This window comes from Herpailurus yagouaroundi, unplaced genomic scaffold (assembly GCF_014898765.1).
Source record: "Herpailurus yagouaroundi ecotype Mexico unplaced genomic scaffold, PumYag 196, whole genome shotgun sequence".
Taxonomy (NCBI): Eukaryota; Metazoa; Chordata; class Mammalia; order Carnivora; family Felidae; genus Herpailurus; species Herpailurus yagouaroundi.
In genome coordinates, this window is record NW_024412427.1 from 1,071,654 (window position 1) to 1,086,158 (window position 14,505).

Sequence of the window (14,505 nt, forward strand, 5' to 3'; positions counted from 1 at the left end):
CACGTAGCAGGTATCCAGAAATATTTGTTGGATGAAGAAATGATGGATAATGAATAAAGACTAGCTGAATCTTAATACTCAAGACGCTTTGCTGTGATTTGGCTTCTGGTTTGAGGAAGGTTTGAGGTGTAGATTGCAACTTCTTGAGATTCTTTGTTGGCAACGGAGAGTATCTCTGAATAACTGCATTAAAAAGGAATTTGTTGGAGTTGGAAAGAACCAGAACTAGGATAACTCTAGAGACCTACATAATAGGAATTAATGGGCAGTTGCTTCAAGGCATCCATATCAGAATGACTCAGTTCCGCCTAGGCCAGGAGTAGGATGGGCAACTTACTAGACCACAATTCAGTGACTGCCATTGACAGTTGTATAGGTCTGGCACTGCTCACTTCCAGAAGATACCACTCAGCAATGTAAATGGATGAATCCAGGGTGCCTGGGTGGCTCAGTCAGTTAAGTGTCTGACTTCAGATCCGGTCATGATCTCACGGCTCATGAGTTTGAGCCCCGTGTCAGGCTCTGTGCTGACAGCTCAGAGCCTGGAGCCTGCTTTGGATTCTGTGTGTGTCTCTCTCTGTCCCTCCCCTCCCCCTCTCAAAAATAATAAACATTAAAAAATTTTTAAATAAATAAATGGATGAATCCTCTGGAGTTGTGCAGTGTGCCTATGCAAGCATATATATATATATATATATATATATGTGTGTATATATATATATATATATATATATATATATATGGCAGACCTTAACAGAAGTGTGGGAGTTCCCCCGAGCAAAATTGAACTGATGTTATCAGAAAAAGGCAGCATGGATGTGAGGAGGAACCAAAAACACCAACAGATACCAGCCACAGAGGAGTTGACTAGGTTAACATCAGTAAGGAGCCTGTCATCCTGGTAGTCAATGACAGCTGATCCTTGCGAATACTGTCACCTGGTGGCCTTCGAGGAAACAGCATTATCCAATATCTGCTTTGCAGGGCTCCCTTTTGATGTCTTTTCTTCCTCTTTCCCAGCCTCCCTCCCTCCCTCCCACTTTCTGGCTTTCTCTCCTCTCCCTTTCTCTACCCTCCCAATCTCTCAGCTTCCCTCCTGATCCCTTGGCTCCACTCCCCTACCTGTCTCTTCCTCCCCCTAGACTCACTGACTAACTCAGACGCTCTAGAGACCAGTCCCTGAGTGTTGTGCTGGCCAGACTGAGCCCCAGAGTTGGGGACCCAGCAAGCTATAGAACTCAGACCATATCCCCCTATTTTCCTCCTCCTTCTTGCAGTATCTTCTCTCTTTTGGACACCATGCACTCAGCAAACGTTTGATAGCTGGAGCACCACCTATATGCCAGCATCAGCCCGAGATTCACTAACTCTGCTGGAGATTCAGTGCGTGGCTTTCTACCCTTCCAAGACCTACTTACGTTGTATTGCCCAAATACCTCTGAGGAGAGATGCCCATACGCATATCAAAATAAATATGAGGCCATATTTCATTTCATTCTACTACAGCTATCAGGAAAATTGCTGGACGGTCATTCTATCCCCCAAAAGGATGTTGAAGTTTTGTTTTTTTTTTTAATATTTTTTTTCAACGTTTTTTTATTTATTTTTGGGACAGAGAGAGACAGAGCATGCACGGGGGAGGGGCAGAGAGAGAGGGAGACACAGAATCGGAAACAGGCTCCAGGCTCCGAGCCATCAGCCCAGAGCCCGACGCGGGGCTCAAACTCACGGACCGCGAGATCGTGACCTGGACCGCGAGATCGTGACCTGGCTGAAGTCGGACGCTTAACCGACTGCGCCACCCAGGCGCCCCAAGGATGTTGAAGTTTTAACCCCCAGTATCTGTCTGTATGACCTTATTTGGAAATAGGGTCTTTGCAGATCAAGTGAAGATGAGGTCATTTGAGTGAACCTTAACCTAATATGACTGTATCCTTACAGAAAAGGGGGCGGGAGAATTTGGAGACAGACGCGTGCAGGGGGGAAGACCATATGAAAACACGGAAGAATACCACCTACAAGACAAGGGACGCCTGAGGCTATACAAAGCGAGGAGATGAGCAAGGAACAGATCTCCCTCACAGCGCTCAATACAAACCAACCCTGTGCACCCCTCGATTTCACACTTCCCGCCTCCAGAACTATGAGATGATGAATTTCTGTTGTTTAAGCCACCCTGTGGTGACACCTTTTTACACACTCTTTAGCACATTAATACAGATGGTTAGATGGCAGAAAGAATGGTTTGAGGACAGAAGTCACTGAGACATTAAGGAAATTTTTGGAAAGAAAGTCCCTTAACATCAAAAATAAAATTTCCCGGGGCGCCTGGGTGCCTCAGTCGGTTGAGCATCTGACTTTGGCTCAGATCATGATCTCACAGCTCGTGAGTTCAAGCCCTGCTTCAGGCTCTGTGCTGACAGCTCAGATCCTGTGTGGGGGGGGGCCCCCCCCCCGTTCTCTCTACCCTTCCCCTGCTCTCTCGCTCTCTCAAAAATAAATACACATTAAATAAATAAGAATTTAAAAAATTCCCTATAAACCCGTACCTATAAGTGATGAACATTTAATATTTTCATTTCCGGTACTTATTTCCATGAGAGTTTGTGTGTGTGTTTATTCTATTTTCTCTCTTTACACAGAGATACACATTTGAAATTCAAATTAATAGGCCAAGAATGCCTTGATATCTCTCTTTGATTTTGTGTATCTTTCATACATAGAATGGAAATATCATCCATTTTACTTCTGCATAGAAAAATTACGTAGATGCACAAGGGAAAGTCCCTCTTCCTCCTAAATAATCTCATCTCCTGTGGATTACCATTGTTAATTTGGGAGCATATCTTTCTAAATGTTATCTAAGTTAATACCTACTTAAATGTGCATATCTTTATCCAAAAGCGTATATGTAAAAGATAAAATTATGCTTTTTATATTTGTTTGCCTATTGTCGTATTTAAGAGTATACCATACTTTTTATTATTATTATTGCTACACTCTCATAGATTTTCTTTCAGCGTGAATTCCTGGATAGATGTTTGAATTCTACCACGCTTTCACACATTCAAAATATTTGTATGGCTCCACCAAAGTAGGTGAAGGCTTCACTGTATGGCTACATTCTTCTGATTGCTCCCCTATAAAGAAGAATTTATCACATTTAGAATGTTCGTAGGGTCATTCCCGTGTGTTTTTTCTGATGCTCAGTGGGAAAAACAGTAGAAAGAATAAGATAAACGGCTTAAAGAAGAAGAAAAGTTTAGGAGGAAGATAAAGATTTTGGAATCATTCACGTTTGGGTGGACATTTCCGAGGCTGTAATCTTCGCTTCTCAGCTATAGTCTTCGACGAAGTTAATAAGCAACTTTTCTCCTTGTATTAATAGTTAATAAGCGATCAGCCGAGCCCGGTAGTCAAAGTCGACCTTCCTGGAGAAATCCTTCAGCTTGGGGCGGGGGGTAGGGCGCGCACGGGGCGGGGCCGCGGTGCCTTATGGGGACTGTAGTTCGGAAGCCGACAATCGCCCCTTAGGTAAGCCTGGGAAGGGCCGCCCGGAGGCTTCTTCTGCGCATGTACAGATCCTGGTGGTCTACCTGGGCCCTCCTTCCGGTTCTTCAGGTCCTTCCGGGGCCGGGCCGGGTCGTGCCGGCTCCGAGCTGCTCGGGTTCCGCTGTTCGCTGTATTTGACGCGAAGTGGAAGCGAAGCAGGTGCACCGGGGAGCTGCGGGAAGGGCTGGCGGGGGCCTCCGGACCCTCGGGGGTCGCAGAGAAGGAGGGGCGGGGCTGACCTCGGTCCGACGAGGGGGGACGCGCCCTTCCCCCCCCCCCCCCCCCCCGCCTCGCTCGGCAGGGAGGCCCCGAAGCGGGTTTCCAGTGGTCCAGGAGACGGGCGGCGAGAGCCTGGCTGAGCCCCTGACCCCAGGCCTCAGGGTGGGCGCTCCCTGCAGCCCTTCTTTGCCTGAAGAAGGTGCTCTGTGAGGGTGGAAGGTTTGTGCATCCAAGTGACTAAAGCCTGATTCCAGAAGTTTCTCTGATGCCCTTGGCTTTGCAGGCTGTCGGGCTAGAGGGCAGCAGGGAAGGGAACACATAATCATTATGAGAAATAAATACTGTTATTGTTAGGTTAGTTGTTTTACACTAACGATCTGTTGGGATAAAGATGCGAGCTACGGTTGAAGGGAATGGCCAGGGTGCAGAATTGACTGGACGAGTGTTCAGTGAGGAGGGACTAGAGGGTGCGGGCGGAGATGTTGGCAGCATTGCATAAGATTTTAAGAGCCTGATGTTTGGGTTCAGGTCAGGTCCTGTCACAAAACAGCATCGCATCCCAGGGCGTGTTATTTAGACCAATCCTGTTTCCTCACCTGTAAAATGGGCACAGGTCCAGCGCACCAGGCACTTGACCCTTGGGACTCCCAAGTGTAAGTTCCAGCTGCTGGAAATGTGGCTCCAAGGCCCAGGCTGACACAAAACCAGTCCAGTGAAGTAGGAAGCAGCAGGCCTCGGGAACAGAAATCACGACGGGAAGAACATATTCCTGAACTGAAACCTCTCCCTAGAATTTCAGTGTGGAGGCAGAAGAATCCTGGAAAGGAACGTGCTCAAGTTACTGGCCAGAATTTTCCCCTCTGGTGTGAGCAAAGTCTGGGCGATAACACCGTAACTGTAGCTCAGCAGAACTTTAGTTCAGCTTTCAAAAGAACGATGTGAGCTGCAATTGAAGGGAATGGGCAGGATGAGAATCTGATACGAAAAGACACCTTCCTGAAGGATCTGGGGGCTATGGGTTGAGGAAAAGGAAGGAATAGGGACCAGCTATAGCCAAGGAAATGGTTTCTCATCACTTCCCAAGCACATATGTGTCATTCCCTGTACCCTCCACTCTCTGTTTATTCTGAGCTGCTCAGACCATATTTACCACCACCCTTGGGATTCATTGAGTGGCCCCCTTATAGAATCGCAGTGGAGGTAAAGAGAAGGTTTCTAAAACTCTGTAACTTTGCCTTATTTTTTTTAAGCTTATTTATTTATTTACTTTGAGAGATACAGAGAATGCAGGTGGGGCAGGGGCAGAGAAATGGGGGGAATCCCAAGCAGGCGCCACGCCACCAGCGCAGAGCCCATGTGGGGCTTGAGCTGACGAAACCGTGAGATCCCGACCCGAGCCGAAATCAAGAGCCAGATGCTCAAATGACTGAGCCACCCAGGCACCCCACTCTGCCTTATCTTATAAGTAGAACTCAGAAAGTAAATATCCAGTTACACAGTTTGCTGGTAACAGCCAAGAACTGAATCCATGTCTCGATTTCCAGGTCAGGGTTCTGTCGTCTCCCACATTTAGGTTAAAGCAAGTTTCTCAGCAAAAGCTCCTCTCGTGAAACTTCATCTAAGAGAGGCCAGACAAAAAGGCAAACATCTGAAAACACCTTGCTCTCCTTTCTGAGCTTCTGGATTCTCCGCCCTCAAGCGGCTAAAAAATATTAGTAGGAAAATAGGTAAATGACATAATTTCAACATTTCCTGTGCCGAGAAGTATTGTAATCCTAGTGTTTTTAATGCTGGAAAAGTGTTCCAAACTTTGTATATCCTAAATTTTATTGTTCCAGTTATTGCACACAGGTTCTTTTTGATTTTTTCAAAGGCTTAAATTGATGGTAATTCCATAAAAAACAACGGTTTATATTCACTCAGTAAGAAAAGTTCTCTGTGATCATTTCAGAATTATAAACAGGCAAGTGGAGGGGCGTTTGGGTGGCTCCGTCGGTTAAGCATCTGACTTCAGCTCAGGTCTTATCTCCCGGTTTGTGAGTTTGAGCCCCGCGTCCATGTCTGTGTTGACAGCTCAGAGCCTGGAGCCTGCTTCGAATTCTGTGTCTCCCTCCCCCTCACCCACTCACACTCTGTCTTTCTCTCTCAAAAATAAATAAACAGTAAAAAAAAATTTTTTTTAAGTAAATGGACAAGTGGATAATCAGTCGCCAGATTGGTCAAAGGACCACTCTCTTGATAAGTAATCCTAAGCCGCTGAGTTACCCAGACCTCTCATGATTCCATTCCTCATTCTTCCTTACCCAGCTCTGGTATCACCACTCTTGGCCCTTTCTCAAGAGCATCCGAAAATGAACAAATCCCAGGTAAGTTGTTTAGGGCTTTACTTCCCACATTTTACAGTGGATTTCGAGGAGGCTGATAGTAATTTGTACATGCAGATGAAATAGTAGAAACGTGTAAAATAAAGCATCAGAGAAAAGTATCAGATCACCACCGGAAAGGCTGGCATAAATATACAGAAATCATATGTTCCTATGGACTTACTCAAGTTGTACCAGAAAGGCCCAGACAATATGAACTAGGTTTTACACTGGCTATTTGAATGGCTTTCTTGTCATTTTCTTAGATGGTCTCTGAATAACTGACACAGAGGCCAGTCTTGCCAAGGCAATGGGTTTTCTGTGACTTTCGTTCTCCGTTATTAGAGGGGACCGATTCATTGTCATCTGAATAGACACCATGCAGATGATTCCCTGTGATCTAGTTTTTATCCAGGGATAAAAACTAGAATAACGGATTGCATGCTCCCCAAATAGTGCCCTGTAACTATTTCTTTCAGCTTTATCTTTGAAACAGGCTTAGAGGGAACAATGCAGTGTTCTGTTCTGTGGATAAAAAGTCCTCACTTGACGGTCTCATTTCAACTCACTTCATGTAGTCTTGTATCTGTTCCCACCACTCCCATGGATCTGGTCAAAGTTGGCAGTAGCCTAAATATTTTCACACCCAGTGGGTGTTTTCCAGTCCATGCTTTATTGAATCTGTTGCCTCTGACAGTTGATAATATAGATTATAATATAATCTAGCTTGGTAATTTCTAAATTATTTTAGACCCCTCCCTTAAAAGCATCTAAGAGCCACAGATTTCATGCAAATATCCAACATTGCTTATATGTGTACAGCTGATTATGCTGTGCACTTACTCCCACTTTGCATTCTACGAAAGTTGAATGGTCTTCAGAGATAATGTGATCTTTATTATTTTTTAATATTTAAACGATTTTATTTTGGGAGAGAAAGAGAATGCGTGGGGGAGGGGCAGACAGAGAGGGAGAGAGAATCCCCAGCAGGCTCTGCACGGTCAGTGCAGAGCCTGACTCGTGACTCGATCCCACGAACCAGGAGATGACCTGAGCCAAGATCAAGACTTGGACACTCGACCAACTGAGCCACCCAGGTGCCCCGATAACTCAGTCTTTAATACAGGGAAAACGTTCATCCAACAGCAGTTATTTTGTGTTGACTCTCCTAAGGACCTCATCGATTGGATTTTGACCTCATCTTGATTTTATCTGCAGAGGTCCTATTTCTAAATAAGGTCACATTTGCAGGTAGCAGGGTGTGAGATAATAGAAAATACATATATTGGTTTCTGCTCCTGGTTCCTGGCACAGAGCTCCTAAACCCCTTAGAGTTTCATCGCTGACTGTGGTGTCTTTTCTTGTAATGGGGTGACTCTTGGTGGGCTCCTGGATGGGAGACAGTCACCAGAAGGACCAAGCCACGATTAGAAGCTTGAAATTTTCAGCCCACCCCCATTCTCCAGAGAGGGGAGAGGGGCTAAACATGGAGTTCACGATCCATCATGCCTACATGATGAAGCCTCTGTAACAAAAATGCCAATAGCACGGGCTTCGGAGCCCTTCCAGGTTACTGAAAGCATGGCGATGCTGGGAGAGTGGCGGTCCCAGGACGGACATGGAAGCCCTGTGCCCCTTCGCATAGCAGGTCCCACACATCTCTTCCGGTAAGATGTTCGTCCTTACCCTTTATCTCTTTTTATAATAAACTGGTGAACAGCAAGGACGCTTTCCCTGGGTTTTGTGAGCTGCTCTAACAAATTCATCAAACTCGAGAAGGGGATCATAGACCCTCTGATTTGTAGCTGAAGGGTCAACACAGATGACGACCTGGTGTCATGATTGGCGTGGGGGGGGTGGGCAGTCTTGTGGGACTGAACCCTTAACCTGTGGGATGTGACACCGTCTCCAAGTACATAGGATCGGAATTGAGTTACACTGCAGGATACCTGGCCCAGGTCACAGAATTGCTTGGTGTGGGAACCCCCCCCCCCCCCCGCCCCGCACAGCTACTGTGGTCGTTGCGTGAGAGTAAAGGAGAAACACAGGAGGACAGAGTGTCTCTGCACATGGAGGTTAAGACTTCAGCTCAACCCACAAACATCCTGTTAGATTATATCTTCAGATGTGTGACAACAAAAACAAAGTAAGAATTTCGTGATTAAAAGCAAAAAAAAATTTAGTTGTATACACTAGGTTAGTATTCAGATGACTTTTCAAGTTTAAATAGAAGCCTTTAGGGACACCTGGATGGCTCAGTTGGCTAAGCGTCTGACTTCAGCTCAGGTCATGATCTCACAGTTCGTGAGTTCGAGCCCTGCCTCAGGCTCTGCGCTGCCAGTGTGGAACCTGCTTGGGATTCTGGCTCTCCCCTCTCTGCCCCTCCCCACTTGCGCTTTCTCTCGCTCTCAAAATAAACTTCAAAAAAATAAATAAGCATTTATAACTTTGCTCTCCATTATTTATCACACCAACAACTCCAGTTAAACAATGTAAACATCTTATGTGATTTTAATATTAAAATTCAATTGGAAATAAGCAGAAAACAAAAATTTGTGCTGAAATTTTATAATGTCTCAAATAGCCTAACTTTTGCATGAGGACTTTCTTTTTCTTGTAAGTGAGGAATTATGGCTTCTAATTAGTGATAGCCCCCAGGAGACAGATTAGTGATGGCAAATTTGGAGGACAAGACTTTTCAGAAGATGTTCTGTTCTATTAAGCTTCTTTCTTTTCTTATAGACTTTAGAATTAGCAGTTTGATCCTGATAGGAGCCATGTTGGAAAGGTTAATGGATTTGAAGCACGTGAAATAGTTCGTTTAATTTTAACTCTAACCTAGAATTTTGAGAACCAAGTTTAGGAGTAAGGAGTCCACTGCACAAATTTTTTTCTCTTTATCCCAATAACCATTTCTATTTCTATAGTTGTATTGATAAGTGTGGATGATTTTTTTTTTTTTTTAAGAGAGGGAGAAAACAAGTGAGCAGGGGAGGGGCAGAGGGAGGAGAGCGAGAAACGCAATAATCTACTGGTGAACAGCAAGGACACTTTTCCTGGGTTTTGTGAGCTGCTCTAATAAACTCATCAAACTCTGGAAGTGGGTCATAGGACCACACTGGGCGTGGAGCCTGACACGGGGCTCAATGGCACAACCATAAGATCACGCCCTGAGCCAAAAGTCAAGAGTTGGACACTTAACGGACTGAACCACCCAGGTGCCCTGATTCTGTACTCATTTCAAAAACTTATTTCAGTTGTAAGAGCAAAAAACAAAAAAATCTTATTTCAGTTGTATCTTCAGCTTATATATAACTTAATCTATAAAACTATAAGGGGTCTTATTTATAAAGGTAAGCCATATATATATATATATCACACATACATATACACACGTGTGTGTGTGCATATATATATACACATATATACACACACACATATATATATGCGTACACACACAATTTTCTTAGAGATAAACACATAAGGAATAAGACGAGGAGGGGGCCACGTCTGGGGATTACACAATTTAGCTCTGTGCCAGCCACTGTAACATCTAGGAAAGCAGAAGGACATGGGAATAACAAAGAAGAAACAGGATGCGGTCTTCCCGTCACTTTCTGTGGATCGAGGCCAGTCGCTAAACAGACTTGTTAGTCCACACCTGTCCCACCTGGCTGAACAGCACGAAGTTGCTACCAGTAATGATGGGAACCGATTCAGGGAAGTATAATTAGATTTCTGACCCAAGGCCCGAATGGATTCAGCATCATACACCCGTGTTAGCACATAACTAGAAGACTTAGTATTTATTCATTAAAGCATAGTATTTATTCATTAAAGCATAGGAAAATCAACTTACTTCAAATTACACGGCAAGTAATAGATACTCTGTGTCCTGAATCTAACTAGAATTGTTGCCATTCGTCCATCTCTTTTGGTTCTCTAGATACATCGAAGCAGTGTGTAACTACTCAGGGAGGCTGGATGTTCCAGAGTTATATCTGCTTTGACTAGAGGGAAAAGCCATTACGCCCCCAACCAGCAACCTTTAGATTTCTTATGTCCACTCTTAGCTTTTTAGCCTTCAAATCATGATCAGCTTGGGTGCCCAGGTGGCTCAGTCTGTTAAGCATCCGACTTCAGCTCAGATCATGATCTCACAGTCCGTGAGTTCAAGCCCCGTTTTGGGCTCTGTGCTGACAACTCAGAGCCTGGAGCCTACTTTGAATTCTGGGTCTCCCTCTCTCTCTGCCCCTCCCCTGGTCATGATCTCTCAGTCTCCCAAAAATGAATCAACACTAAAAAAACAAATTTAAATCATGATCAGCTTTTCCTTTTTCATGGTCCATTGGCGAAGTTTCTTCTTTTTTTGATAGTTCTAATTCCAAAGGGAAGGCTTTCCCCTCCCCTGCCCCCTTATTTATGCTTAGATTCAGGTTGGATCATCTCCCTACAAAAGTTTACATCTTTAGAGAGCTGGCTCCATTAAAAATAGGCTTTTTATTCATCCAGTGAAAATAGATTATGAACAAGCAACAAAACCACCATTCTTTTCGCTTCACCCTTCTAGACACCTCCTAGCCTACTTTTCATGATAGGAGCAGCCTTCTACAATTTCCTGTTTCTGGTGAACATGTGCAGCCATTTTTGCTCAAAAAAAAAAAAAAATCCAGTCAATGCAATATATAGAGTACATTTCTAATCCCATCTCCGTCTCTTCAACATACACATATTTCTGTTTCTCTGATGTTTTACACAAAAGGCTTTGAGCAAAAACCTTTTTCCACATTGACCTCTTTTGCTAGAATTGGGACTTGAACCCAAGCGTAAGTGCTTTCGAAAGGCCTCTCTGCCTCTTACAGCTGTTCAGGGTTTCTTTTTATCATGAGTTTTCTGATGTCGAGTAAGTTTGGAGTTTAAGCTAAAAGCTTTTCCACATTGGTTACATACAAAAGGTTTCTCTCCAGTATGGATTTTCAGGTGTTTGTTAAGATTTGAGTTATTGTTAAAGACCTTTTGACATTCACTACATTTATAGAGTTTTTCTTTGGTATGAATGTTTTTATGCCGGTTAAAATCTGAGCAGAAGCGAAAGGTCTTTGGGCATTCAGGACACGTAAAGGGCCGCTCTTCAGAATGAGTTTTCTGATGTTTAATGACGCTTGACTGATACTTAAAGGTTTTGTCACAAACATTACACTTGTATGGCCTCTCTCCAGTATGACTTCTTTGATGTTGAGTTAGGTCTGAGAAACGGACAAAGGTCTTTTTACAACTGCTACAGATGTACTGTTTCTCTCCAGTGTGAACGTGTTGATGACGCTGCAGATCGATGAGCTGGGTAAAGGCCTTTTCACAGTTGTCACATGAAAAGGACTTCTCTCCAGTGTGAATTTTCTGATGTTTTTTAAGATTGGAGCTGCTCTTGTAGGACTTGTCACAGTCATTACATTTGTAGGGTCTCTCTCCGGTATGAACTCTCTGATGGAGGACAAACTGTGAGTATGGGCTGAAGTCCTTTTTGCAATAGTTACACGTGTAGCATTGCTTTCTCACGTGAATTTTTTGGTGCTGCATTTTCTCTGCGAAACTGTCAAAGGCCTTTCCGCAAGACTTGCAGGCAAAGAGTTTCTTTTGAGAATGAGGTTTTTGGTGGAGGATCAGGTTTGGTCTCTTGCCGACATGAAGCCTGTGGTGAACGTTAAAGGAGGAGAGAAACCTGAAGGCCTTTTGACACACACCACACTTGTAGGGCTTCAGACTGCTGTGCGCATCCTGGTGCTGAATAAACTTGGAAGTCCTGCTAAAGGTTTTTCCGCACTGGTTACACTCCAAGTGCTTATCCAGAATAGAGAGTCTTTGAAGCGTTGTAAAGGATGAGGGATGTCGGAAGGCCTTTGCGTTTTGGCCCGGTCTGTGGGCTTTCTGTACCGTGTGAATTCTCCGATGTCCAGTAAGATAGGAGAGGTGGCTGAACGCTATGCCGCAGCCCTCACAGTCATAAGGCTGGACGAAAGTACAGAACTTTGGATATTTCGCATGGTGACAGCTCGGTCTGATGCTAGTCACAGATTCACTAAGGGCATGATAACTGGCCAGTGCTGGCTGACATGCTGTCGGGAGAACAATAGGAGGGAAGCCGAATTAAATTCAGGCACTGCCACAAACATCAAGATCATTAGTAAGTGGGGTACGGGGAGGGAACGGCTCAGTGACTGGGGACTTCAGAGAGGTGGGAGGAAGGAGAGACCCATTCTCCAAGTAGAAGAAGAATTTAAACGACCAACAGGTGGCCCGTGAAAGATTTCTGTAAACTTGAAATACTTACATTGGTGACCGTGTAAAAAAAAAAAAAAAAAAAAAAGGCAAGTAGTTAAAATTTTAAATACCAAATCACCAAAGCTTAAAGAATCTAAAAAGAATCCCATGAAATTCTAGCAGGGAGTAAAGGTTAATTTTCATTAAGATTCTTTAAAATAGCTCTGCCATATAGATACAGCAATTTGTAAAAGTGATTATACTTTAAATATTTTCCATTAAACGATAAAATTGGGGGTCTTTATATGAATAGATATAAACCTGGCTTCTTAATTTTACTGGTGTATGATGTAGATTTTATATATTTTACTGTAGGGCAGAGTCAATATTGATTGGGCCAGTGCTCTACTTGGGTAGTTGAGTTGTATTTTTGTTACTTCAAAGAACACCAAGCACATCTTATATATCCATCCTTGTAAAATTTTTTTGAAATGAATTCTAGGCGTAGATTCTTCAAAATGAGAGGGAGTCCCAAATTCTGATACACATACTACACTCAAGCTTTATGATGCACAAGCACATCATTTTCTAGTATCTTGATGACCCGCTTTTAAACTTAACTTTTTTGTCAGAGTGTGGGGCTAGAAGTTCTAGCTTTTGTGATAAAGAAACCTAAATTAAAATTGGTTAATTGCTAGGGAAAAAAATCATTTTGAGCATTTCTGCAGAACACAGAAAGTTTTATATAGATTAATAAATATAAAAAATTGTACAGTGCCAAGATGGTGAGCTAACATGGGTTTCTGTGATCTTCCTCATTCTAGATCTTGAGAGGTACTGAAGTGAAAATGGATGGGTACCGAGGAATAGTTTAAAACAGACAGGAGTAATATTTTCTAAAAGATAAAGGTCATTATAACGTAAGACCGGATCAGGGGAGAATTAAAAAGAACAAAGTAGAGGGGCGCCTGGGTGGCGCAGTCGGTTAAGCGTCCGACGTCAGCCAGGTCGCGATCTCGCGGTCCGTGAGTTCGAGCCCCGCGTCGGGCTCTGGGCTGACGGCTCGGAGCCTGGAGCCTGTTTCCGATTCTGTGTCTCCCTCTCTCTCTGACCCTCCCCCGTTCATGCTCTGTCTCTCTCTGTCGCAAAAAAAACTTTTAAAAAAAAAAAAAAAAAAAGAACAAAGTAGAAATAACTGGTTTGAAGGTATAAGGTTTAAATAAACTTAATAGTTCACATTTATAGCAAAATTATGCAAAGACAAAGCAGGAACATGGAGATCCTGGTTGGAGAACTTGAGGAAAAGGGCGGAAGAACTCGGAAGCTGGAATAGAAGGACTAAAAGAGAAGGATCACCATCCATTAATAGAAGTCCTCGAGAGGAAAGAAAAGAAAAAAAAAAAGGTGAGAGGATTTACCAACTTCACATGGCTGAGTACATGGGCAGCTGGAAGAGAGGAGAAAGAAGGAAGGACCAGAAAAAAAAAATATTTGAGGGAATAGACCAAAAACTTTCCCAACACAATGAAAACTATAAACCCACACATTCAAGGAGCCCCACAAATCCAAACTTGAGAAACGTGGAGAGACACCACGGCACATGATGATCAGATTGTTCAAGATCAGCAATAAAGAGAAAACTTTTTTGAAAAAAGAATAAAAAATACATTCTGCACATTGAACAAAGATCAGGATGATGAAGGACATCAGATTTCCCACTGGAAACACTACAGGCGAAACAATAACAAAAAAGGGAGTAGAGCAAAAATTTTAGTATCCTGAAAACAAACAAAAAACACCCTACCAAGCCGAATTCTTGCGCCCAGCAAAAAACTTTCAAAAATGAAGGCCAGGGTGTCTGGGTGGCTGAGTTGGTTAAGCATCTGACTTCGGCTCAGATCACGATCTTGCGGTCCGTGGGTTGGAGCCCCACAATGGGCTCTGTGCTGACAGCTGAGCGCCTGAAACCTGCTTTGGATTCTGTCTCTCTCTCTCTCTCTCTCTGCCCCTATCTTTCTCGCTCTCTGTCTCTTCCTCTCAAAATTAAACATAAGAAAAAAAAAGGGCAAAAAAAAATTCAGAAATACAGAAGTTGAAAGATTTCCAGCAGAAC

The 14,505-nt window shown here is 43.6% G+C and overlaps 1 long non-coding RNA gene across 1 annotated transcript in view; it reads left to right on the forward strand.

The window, feature by feature from the left end:
- Window positions 1–3,608: 3,608 nt before the first annotated feature.
- LOC121012084 (uncharacterized) overlaps window positions 3,609–14,505 on the forward strand; it is a 46,082-nt gene continuing 35,185 nt past the window's right edge. The window contains exons 1-2 of the long non-coding RNA XR_005781937.1: window positions 3,609–3,711; window positions 6,079–6,137. This is a non-coding gene — a long non-coding RNA (uncharacterized LOC121012084). The remainder of the gene's footprint in view (window positions 3,712–6,078; window positions 6,138–14,505) is intronic.